Raw genomic sequence first — 10,579 nt, forward strand, 5'->3', positions numbered from 1 at the left:
AGTCTTTCCTTCCATCTCTAATTAATTTTCCTAGGGAGTAGGCGAGGCCAAACTTCCAAGGCTTTCACTGGCGAATATATCGCGCTCTTAGAAACTCGCATGGTACTTGGCGAGTGGATTTCAAATTATATGATCGGTGCCCACATTCGGGCGCGGCCCACTGCGGGAGCAGACCGTTGGCCCGTGGGCTCGCTGTGAACTAATTTGCCCACTGGTCCGAAAAGTATTCATTTCTAAACACCTTTGGCCAGGGCTGAAGACCGCGACTAACCCCTTTGAAACTTGTCTCTCAGGGAGCTGCGATCCATCAAACATTTCATTGTTAACAGAGGGGAACCATTACTTGGTTAAGACGATAGGACACGCGTTCCCCACCATTTCGCATCCAATCGAATTGCCGCACAAGAGCTCGTTACCTGAGAAAGGTATAGCATTGGCTCGCAGCTAGTGTATTGCAGTTCAGACAGATAGGCCACTTTAGATAGTTCTTAGTGTTCACAGTTATCACCAAGACTAGACCCATATGGATTTAATTCTTCAAGGAGCAGCGGTCCACCAATAAGAGAGATGAAGACATGTTTTCGGATGGCCACAACGCCCCCTCGCCACCCAAATGTGCATGTTTTAAGTGTACATTGGGAGTCGACGGAACATCGGGAGTCCGCTTGCTTTCTCCGGATCAGCTGCCACCCCCCTGATCTACCAGATAGACAAGAACATGTCTTCTCCACCAATCTCATCCACCGAAGCTCCGATCATGGCTTCTTCTACCTTTATACTGATATACCCCCACGGAGCAACATGCGGGCAAGGGAACTCTTGCTACCCTTCAGTAAAGCAGGTATCTCTTATAGATGGTGACTGCACCTTGGCCAGGATTGAAGACCGCGACTAACCCCTTTGAAACTTGTCTCTCAGGGAGCTGCGATCCATCAAACATTTCATTGTTAACAGAGGGGAACCATTACTTGGTTAAGACGATAGGACACGCGTTCCCCACCATTTCGCATCCAATCGAATTGCCGCACAAGAGCTCGTTACCTAAGAAAGGTATAGCATTGGCTCGCAGCTAGTGTATTGCAGTTCAGACAGATAGGCCACTTTAGATAGTTCTTAGTGTTCACAGTTATCACCAAGACTAGACCCATATGGAATTAATTCTTCAAGGAGCAGCGGTCCACCAATAAGAGAGATGAAGACATGTTTTCGGATGGCCACAACGCCCCCTCGCCACCCAAATGTGCATGTTTCAAGTGTACATTGGGAGTCGACGGAACATCGGGAGTCCGCTTGCTTTCTCCGGATCAGCTGCCACCCCCCTGATCTACCAGATAGACAAGAACATGTCTTCTCCGCCAATCTCATCCACCGAAGCTCCGATCATGGCTTCTTCTACCTTTATACTGATATACCCCCACGGAGCAACATGCGGGCAAGGGAACTCTTGCTACCCTTCAGTAAAGCAGGTATCTCTTATAGATGGTGACTGCACCTTGGCCAGGATTGAAGACCGCGACTAACCCCTTTGAAACTTGTCTCTCAGGGAGCTGCGATCCATCAAACATTTCATTGTTAACAGAGGGGAACCATTACTTGGTTAAGACGACCGGACACGCGTTCCCCACCATTTCGCATCCAATCGAATCGCCGCACAAGAGCTCGTTACCTGAGAAAGGTATAGCATTGGCTCGCAGCTTGTGTATTGCAGTTCAGACAGATAGGCCACTTTAGATAGTTCTTCGTGTTCACAGTTAAGACCACGGCTAGACCCATATGGAATTAATTCTTCAAGGAGCAGCGGTACACCAAGCATTTCATTGTGTACTAGAAAGCACCTCTACCATGTAACAAACATACGACCACCAAATTTCTGCTTACTTCCCCCAGCGGATAGTATTTGCTAGTATCATCCACAAAGTAAATCAATTTTTTCAATGTACCGCTTCTTGGGGGAACTGGGCATGAATCAATCAAGCATTTTGAGGTAGCATGTCCGCTTCACCGCGAGGTGCTCTGAATACCATTATACATTCTTTTTCATCATCCACTTTCAGACCACTACAAGACCCATACTGAATTAATTCCTCAAGGAGCTGCAGTCCACAAAACATTTTACTGTGTACTAGAGGGCACCTCCACCATGTAACAGAAAACATACAACCTTCTTAATTTAATTCTGCATTGTTTCCCAGACGATTTGTTAGCCATACAACAGTACCATCCACAGTAATTCACCTCTTTGAAATCCAATGCATTGTAGAGAAACTGAGGTGGTAGCATTCAAACCGTTCTGTAATGTTAATTCTGCTTCATAGAAAGGTGCTACAGGTTCCACAATAATTAATTGGATATTTTTGCAATATATATAGGGCGAGAAAACTCGGGGGGACTCCCTTTTCATTTATGTACATATTCTTTCCATATTGCAAATAATTCCAATTTTTCCCGATTGCATGTCCCCCTAATATACCCAAAATGGGCCTATCGATGGGTTCACAAAGGTACCCAAAATATGAGATTTTGACTGAAAGAGGCTGGCTAACTTCCGGGAACATGATCATAGGAAATAGGTCAAAATCCCGAATCGCAGTTGTTTACGAACAACCACGAACGGAGACTTAAAATAACCTATAAGGCTGGAATTCATGGGGCCTGTATAACAGGCATTTACACAGACTCTCGGGAGGGAGGGCTCTGTGGCCGGCGAGAATTTTCTGGCTCCCCGCCCGAAACTTTTCAGAGTCCCTAATGCCTGCTTGAATGTGAATAAGCAGAGCCCGGTAGCTGATATTTTGCCGGGGTGTGGAGGCCCCGGTCGCCGCCAAATTCCTCTGGTCACAGCTTGTGTTAATACACATGTTAATTTTACATGCAAACCACCAATGACAATTTTCCTCGGCCGCGGAGGCCTCGGTCGCCGCCAGAATTTTCTGGTTCCCGCTCAATATATTGCAGAGTCCTGCAGGCCTGCTTCTGTAGGAATATGCAGAGCCCGGTAGCTGATATTTTGCCGGGGTGAGGAGGCCTCGGTCGCCGCCAAATTCCTCTCATCCCAGCTTGTGTTAATACACATGTTAATTTTACATGCAAAACCACCAATTACCATTTCCTCGGCCGCGGAGGCCTCGGTCGCCGGGAGATTTTCCTGGCTCCCCGCTCAATATACTGCACAGTCCCGCAGGCCTGTCTCCAGTGGAATACACACAGTCCGAGAGCCGAAAATTTGCCGGGGTGTGGAGGCCTCGGTCGCCAACAGATTGCCATAGGCTCTGGCTGCAATATTTACCGTGTATTTTTTCCCTCCAGAGACACCACTACACCCTATATAACCCAAAATGGGCCTTGACGCGTGTACACGCGGAGCCCGAGCGCCGAGAGTTCTCCCGGCCGCGGAGGCCTCGGTCGCCGGGAGAATTTCAACGGCCCCTGCTCGAAATTTTTCTAAGTCCAGAATGCCTGCTTCTCCCAGCCTGTGTTAATACACATGTTAATTTAACATGTAAAATCACCAAGGACCATTTCCTCGGCCGCGGAGGCCTCGGTCACCGCCAGAATTTTCTGGCTGCCCGCTCCCCATGGGTAGACGCGCTGCCCAAGCGCCGAGAGTTCTCCCGGCCGCGGAGGCCTCGGTCGCCGGGAGAATTTCTCCGGCCCCTGCTCGAAATTTTTCAAAGTCCAGAATGCCTGCTTCTCCCAGCATGTGTTAATACACATGTTAATTTAACATGTAATATTACCAATGACCTTTTCCTCGGCCGCGGAGGCCTCGGTCGCCGCCAGAATTTTCTGGCTGCCCGCTCCCCATGGGTAGACGCGGAGCCCGAGCGCCGAGAGTTCTCCCGGCCGCGGAGGCCTCGGTCGCCGGGAGAATTTCTCCGGCCCCTGCTCGAAATTTTTCAAAGTCCAGAATGCCTAGTTCTCCCAGCCTGTGTTAATACACATGTTAATTTAACATGTAAAATTACCAAGGATTATTATCCCGGCCGCAGAGGCCTCGGTCGCCGCCAGAAATTTCTGGCTCCCCGCTCAATGTATTGCAGAGTCCCGCAGGCTTGCTTCTCCAAGCCTGTGTTAATACACATGTTAATTTAACATGTAAAATTACAGAGGATTATTTCCCCGGCCGCGGAGGCCTCGGTCGCCGCCAGAATTTTCTGGCTGCCCGCTCAATGTATTGCAGAGTCCCGCAGGCTTGCTTCTCCAAGCCTGTGTTAATACACATGTTAATTTAACATGCAAAATCACCAATGACAAATTCCTCGGCCGCGGAGGCCTCGATCGCCGGGAAAATGTTCTGGCTCCCTGCTCGAATTTTTTTTCTAAGTCCCGATTCGCTATTACAGGCTGGCGCACGGAGTCCGAGGGGCGTAAATATGCCGGGTAGTGGTGCCTTCCGTCGCCGAGACATTTTACAATTGCCTGGGAGCAGTATTTAACATGTTAATTTTTTCCCCTCGTGACACCACTACCCCCTATATAACGCAAAATGGGCCTTGCCAAGGGGGCGCGCAACGCCCGAGCGCGGGCGTTTTTCCCGGCCGCCGAGACCTCCATCGCCGGGAGAATGTCTTCAGCTATTTGCTAGATTTCCCGATTCGCCCCGCACGACAAACAACCACGAACGAGGTGGTTTTCGAGAGTTCTCCCGGCCGCGGAGGCCTCGGTCGCAGGGAGAATTTCCCTGGCCCCTGCTCGAAATTTTTCTAAGTCCAGAATGCCTGCATCTCCCAGCCTGTGTTAAAACACATGTTAATTTAACATGTAAAATTACCAATGACCATTTCCTCGGCCGCAGAGGCCTCGGTCGCAGCCAGAATTTTCTGGCTCCCTGCTCAATATATTGCAGAGTCCCGCATGCTTGCTTCTCCAAGCCTGTGTTAATACACATGTTAATTTAACATGTAAAATTACCGAGGATTATTTCCCCGGCCGCGGAGGCCTCGGTCGCCGCCAGAAATTTCTGGCTCCCCGCTCAATATATTGCAGCGACCCGCAGGCTTGCTTCTCCCAGCCTGTGTTAATACACATGTTAATTTAACATGTAAAATCACCAAGGACCATTTCCTCGGCCGCGGAGGCCTCGGTCGCCGCCAGAATTTTCTGGCTGCCCGCTCCCCATGTGTAGACGCGGAGCCCGAGCGCCGAGAGTTCTCCCGGCCGCGGAGGCCTCGTAGCCGGGAGAATTTCTCGGGCCCCTGCTCGAAATTTTTCTAAGTCCAGAATGCCTGCTTCTCCCAGCCTGTGTTAATACACATGTTAATTTAACATGTAATTTTACCAATGACCTTTTCCTCGGCCGCGGAGGCCTCGGTCGCCGCCAGAATTTTCTGGCTCCCGGCTCAATATATTACAGAGTCCCGCAGGCCTGTCTCCAGTGGAATACACACAGTCCGAGAGCCGAAAATTTGCCGGGGTGTGGAGGCCTCGGTCGCCAACAGATTGCCATAGGCTCTGGCTGCAATATTTACCGTGTATTTTTTCCCTCCAGAGACACCACTACCCCCTATAAAACCCAAAATAGGCCTTGCGGTGGGTACACGCAGAGCCCGAGCGCCGAAGTTCTCCCGGCCGCGGAGGCCTCGGTCGCCGGGAGAATTTCTCCGGCCCCTGCTCGAAATTTTTCAAAGTCCAGAATGCCTGCTTCTCCCAGCCTGTGTTAATACACATGTTAATTTAACATGTTAAATTATCGAGGATTATTTCCCCGGCCGTGGAGGCCTCGGTCGCCGCCAGAATTTTCTGGCTCCCCGCTCAATATATTGCAGAGTCCCGCAGGCTTGCTTCTCCCAGCCTGTGTTAATACACATGTTAATTTAACATGTAAAATCACCGAGGACCATTTCCTCGGCCGCGGAGGCCTCGGTCGCCGCCAGAATTTTCTGGCTCACCTCTCAATGTATTGCAGAGTCCCGCAGGCTTGGTTCTCCAAGCCTGTGTTAATACACATGTTAATTTAACATGTAAAATTACCGAGGATTATTTCCCCGGCCGCGGAGGCCTCGGTCGCCGCCAGAATTTTCTGGCTCCCCGCTCAATGTATTGCAGAGTCCCGCAGGCTTGGTTCTCCAAGCCTGTGTTAATACACATGTTAATTTAACATGTAAAATTACCGAGGATTATTTCCCCGGCCACGGAGGCCTCGGTCGCCGACAGAATTGTCTGGCTCCCTGCTCGAATTTTTTCTAAGTCCCGATTCGCTATTACAGGCTGGCGCACGGAGTCAGAGGGGCGGGAATTCGCCGGGTAGTGGTGCCTTCCGTCGCCGAGACATTTTTCTATTGCCTGGAAGCTGTATTTAACATGTTAATTTTTTCCCCCTCGGGACACCACTACCCCCTATATAACCCAACATGGGCCTTGCCGCGGGTACACGCGGAGCCCGAGCGCCGAGTGTTCTCCCGGCCGCGGAGGCCTCGGTCGCCGGGAGAATTTCTCCGGCCCCTGCTCGAAATTTTTCAAAGTCCAGAATGCCTGCTTCTCCCAGCCTGTGTTAATACACATGTTAATTTAACATGTTAAATTACCGAGGATTATTTCCCCGGCCGTGGAGGCCTCGGTCGCCGCCAGAATTTTCTGGCTCCCCGCTCAATATATTGCAGAGTCCCGCAGGCTTGCTTTTCCCAGCCTGTGTTAATACACATGTTAATTTAACATGTAAAATTACCAATGACCATTTCCTCGGCCGCAGAGGCCTCGGTCGCCGCCAGAATTTTCTGGCTCCCCGCTCAATGTATTGCAGAGTCCCGCAGGCATGCTTCTCCAAGCCTGTGTTAATACACATGTTAATTTAACATGTTAAATTACCGAGGATTATTTCCCCGGCCGTGGAGGCCTCGGTCGCCGCCAGAATTTTCTGGCTCCCCGCTCAATATATTGCAGAGTCCCGCAGGCTTGCTTTTCCCAGCCTGTGTTAATACACATGTTAATTTAACATGTAAAATCACCAAGGACCATTTCCTCGGCCGCGGAGGCCTCGGTCGCCGCCAGAATTTTCTGGCTTCCCGCTCCCCATGGGTAGACGCGGAGCCCGAGCGCCGAGAGTTCTCCCGGCCGCGGAGGCCTCGGTCGCCGGGAGAATTTCTCCGGCCCCTGCTCGAAATTTTTCAAAGTCTAGAATGCCTAGTTCTCCCAGCCTGTGTTAATACACATGTTAATTTAACATGTAAAATTACCAAGGATTATTATCCCGGCCGCAGAGGCCTCGGTCGCCGCCAGAAATTTCTGGCTCCCCGCTCAATGTATTGCAGCGTCCCGCAGGCTTGCTTCTCCAAGCCTGTGTTAATACACATGTTAATTTAACATGTAAAATTACAGAGGATTATTTCCCCGGCCGCGGAGGCCTCGGTCGCCGCCAGAATTTTCTGGCTGCCCGCTCAATGTATTGCAGAGTCCCGCAGGCTTGCTTCTCCAAGCCTGTGTTAATACACATGTTAATTTAACATGCAAAATCACCAATGACAAATTCCTCGGCCGCGGAGGCCTCGATCGCCGGGAAAATGTTCTGGCTCCCTGCTCGAATTTTTTTTCTAAGTCCCGATTCGCTATTACAGGCTGGCGCACGGAGTCCGAGGGGCGTAAATATGCCGGGTAGTGGTGCCTTCCGTCGCCGAGACATTTTACAATTGCCTGGGAGCAGTATTTAACATGTTAATTTTTTCCCCTCGGGACACCACTACCCCCTATATAACCCAAAATGGGCCTTGCCAAGGGGGCGCGCAACGCCCGAGCGCGGGCGTTTTTCCCGGCCGCCGAGGCCTCCATCGCCGGGAGAATGTCTTCAGCTATTTGCTAGATTTCCCGATTCGCCCCGCACGGCAAACAACCACGAACGAGGTGGTTTTCGAGAGTTCTCCCGGCCGCGGAGGCCTCGGTCGCCGGGAGAATTTCTCGGGCCCCTGCTCGAAATTTTTCTAAGTCCAGAATGCCTGCATCTCCCAGCCTGTGTTAAAACACATGTTAATTTAACATGTAAAATTACCAATGACCATTTCCTCGGCCGCAGAGGCCTCGGTCGCAGCCAGAATTTTCTGGCTCCCTGCTCAATATATTGCAGAGTCCCGCATGCTTGCTTCTCCCAGCCTGTGTTAATACACATGGTTATTTAACATGTAAAATTACCGAGGATTATTTCCCTGGCCGCAGAGGCCGCGGTCGCCGCCAGAATTTTCTGGCTCCCCGCTCAATGTATTGCAGAGTCCCGCAGGCTTGCTTCTCCAAGCCTGTGTTAATACACATGTTAATTTAACATGTAAAATTACCGAGGATTATTTCCCCGGCCGCGGAGGCCTCGGTCGCCGCCAGAATTTTCTGGCTCCCCGCTCAATATATTGCAGCGACCCGCAGGCTTGCTTCTCCCAGCCTGTGTTAATACACATGTTAATTTAACATGTAAAATTACCGAGGATTATTTCCCCGGCCGCGGAGGCTTCGGTCGCCGCCAGAATTTTCTGGCTCCCGGCTCAATATATTACAGAGTCCCGCAGGCCTGTCTCCAGTGGAATACACACAGTCCGAGAGCCGAAAATTTGCCGGGGTGTGGAGGCCTCGGTCGCCAACAGATTGCCATAGGCTCTGGCTGCAATATTTACCGTGTATTTTTTCCCTCCAGAGACACCACTACCCCCTATATAACCCAAAATGGGCCTTGCGGCGTGTACACGCGGAGCCCGAGCGCCGAAGTTCTCCCGGCCGCGGAGGCCTCGGTCGCCGGGAGAATTTCTCCGGCCCCTGCTCGAAATTTTTCAAAGTCCAGAATGCCTGCTTCTCCCAGCCTGTGTTAATACACATGTTAATTTAACATGTAAAATTACCGAGGATTATTTCCCCGGCCGCGGAGGCCTCGGTCGCCGCCAGAATTTTCTGGCTCCCCGCTCAATGTATTGCAGAGTCCCGCAGGCTTGCTTCTCCCAGCCTGTGTTAATACACATGTTAATTTAACATGTAAAATCATTGAGGACCATTTCCTCGGCCGCGGAGGCCTCGGTCGCCGCCAGAATTTTCTGGCTCCCCGCTCAATGTATTGCAGAGTCCCGCAGGCTTGCTTCTCCCAGCCTGTGTTAATACACATGTTAATTTAACATGTAAAATCAACAAGGACCATTTCCTCGGCCGCGGAGGCCTCGGTCGCCGCCAGAATTTTCTGGCTGCCCGCTCCCCATTGGTAGACGCGGAGCCCGAGCGCCGAGAGTTCTCCCGGCCGCGGAGGCCTCGGTCGCCGGGAGAATTTCTCCGGCCCCTGCTCGAAATTTTTCAAAGTCCAGAATGCCTGCTTCTCCCAGCATGTGTTAATACACATGTTAATTTAACATGTAATATTACCAATGACCTTTTCCTCGTCCGCGGAGGCCTCGGTCGCCGCCAGAATTTTCTGGCTGCCCGCTCCCCATGGGTAGACGCGCTGCCCGAGCGCCGAGATTTCTCCCGGCCGCGGAGGCCTCTGTCGCCGGGAGAATTTCTCTGGCCCCTGCTCGAAATTTTTCAAAGTCCAGAATGCCTAGTTCTCCCAGCCTGTGTTAATACACATGTTAATTTAACATGTAAAATTACCAAGGATTATTATCCCGGCCGCAGAGGCCTCGGTCGCCGCCAGAAATTTCTGGCTCCCCGCTCAATGTATTGCAGAGACCCGCAGGCTTGCTTCTCCAAGCCTGTGTTAATACACATGTTAATTTAACATGTAAAATTACCGAGGATTATTTCCCCGGCCGCGGAGGCCTCGATCGCCGCCAGAAATTTCTGGCTCCCCGCTCAATATATTGCAGCGACCCGCAGGCTTGCTTCTCCCAGCCTGTGTTAATACACATGTTAATTTAACATGTAAAATCACCAAGGACCATTTCCTCGGCCGCGGAGGCCTCGGTCGCCGCCAGAATTTTCTGGCTGCCCGCTCCCCATGTGTAGACGCGGAGCCCGAGCGCCGAGAGTTCTCCCGGCCGCGGAGGCCTCGGTCGCCGCCAGAATTTTCTGGCTCCCCGCTCAATGTATTGCAGAGTCCCGCAGGCTTGCTTCTCCAAGCCTGTGTTAATACACATGTTAATTTAACATGCAAAATCACCAATGACAATTTCCTCGGCCGCGGAGGCCTCCATCGCCGGGAGAATTTTCTGGCTCTCTGCTCGAATTTTTTCTAAGTCCCGATTCGCTATTACAGGCTGGCGCACGGAGTCCGAGGGGCGGAAATATGCCGGGTAGTGGTGCCTTCCGTCGCCGAGACATTTTACAATTGCCTGGGAGCAGTATTTAACATGTTAATTTTTTCCCCCTCGGGACACCACTACCCCCTATATAACCCAAAATGGGCCATGCAATGGGTGCCCACAACGCCCGAGCGCGGGCATTTTTCCCGGGCGCCGAGGCCTCGATCGCCGGGAGAATGTCTCCAGCTATTTGCATGATGTCCCGATTCGCCCCACAAGGCGAACAACCACGAACGAGGTGGTTTTCGTTCGTGGTTGTTTTCGTTCGTGGTTGTTTACTGTTCGTGGTTGTTTTCATTCGTGGTTGTTGTGCGTTCGTGGTTGTTGTCGTTCGGGGTTGTTTTCCGTTCGTGGTTGTTGTCGTTCGTGGTTGTTGTCGTTCG

This window comes from Bacillus rossius, unplaced genomic scaffold (genome assembly GCF_032445375.1).
Source record: "Bacillus rossius redtenbacheri isolate Brsri unplaced genomic scaffold, Brsri_v3 Brsri_v3_scf544, whole genome shotgun sequence".
NCBI classification, from domain to species: Eukaryota; Metazoa; Arthropoda; class Insecta; order Phasmatodea; family Bacillidae; genus Bacillus; species Bacillus rossius.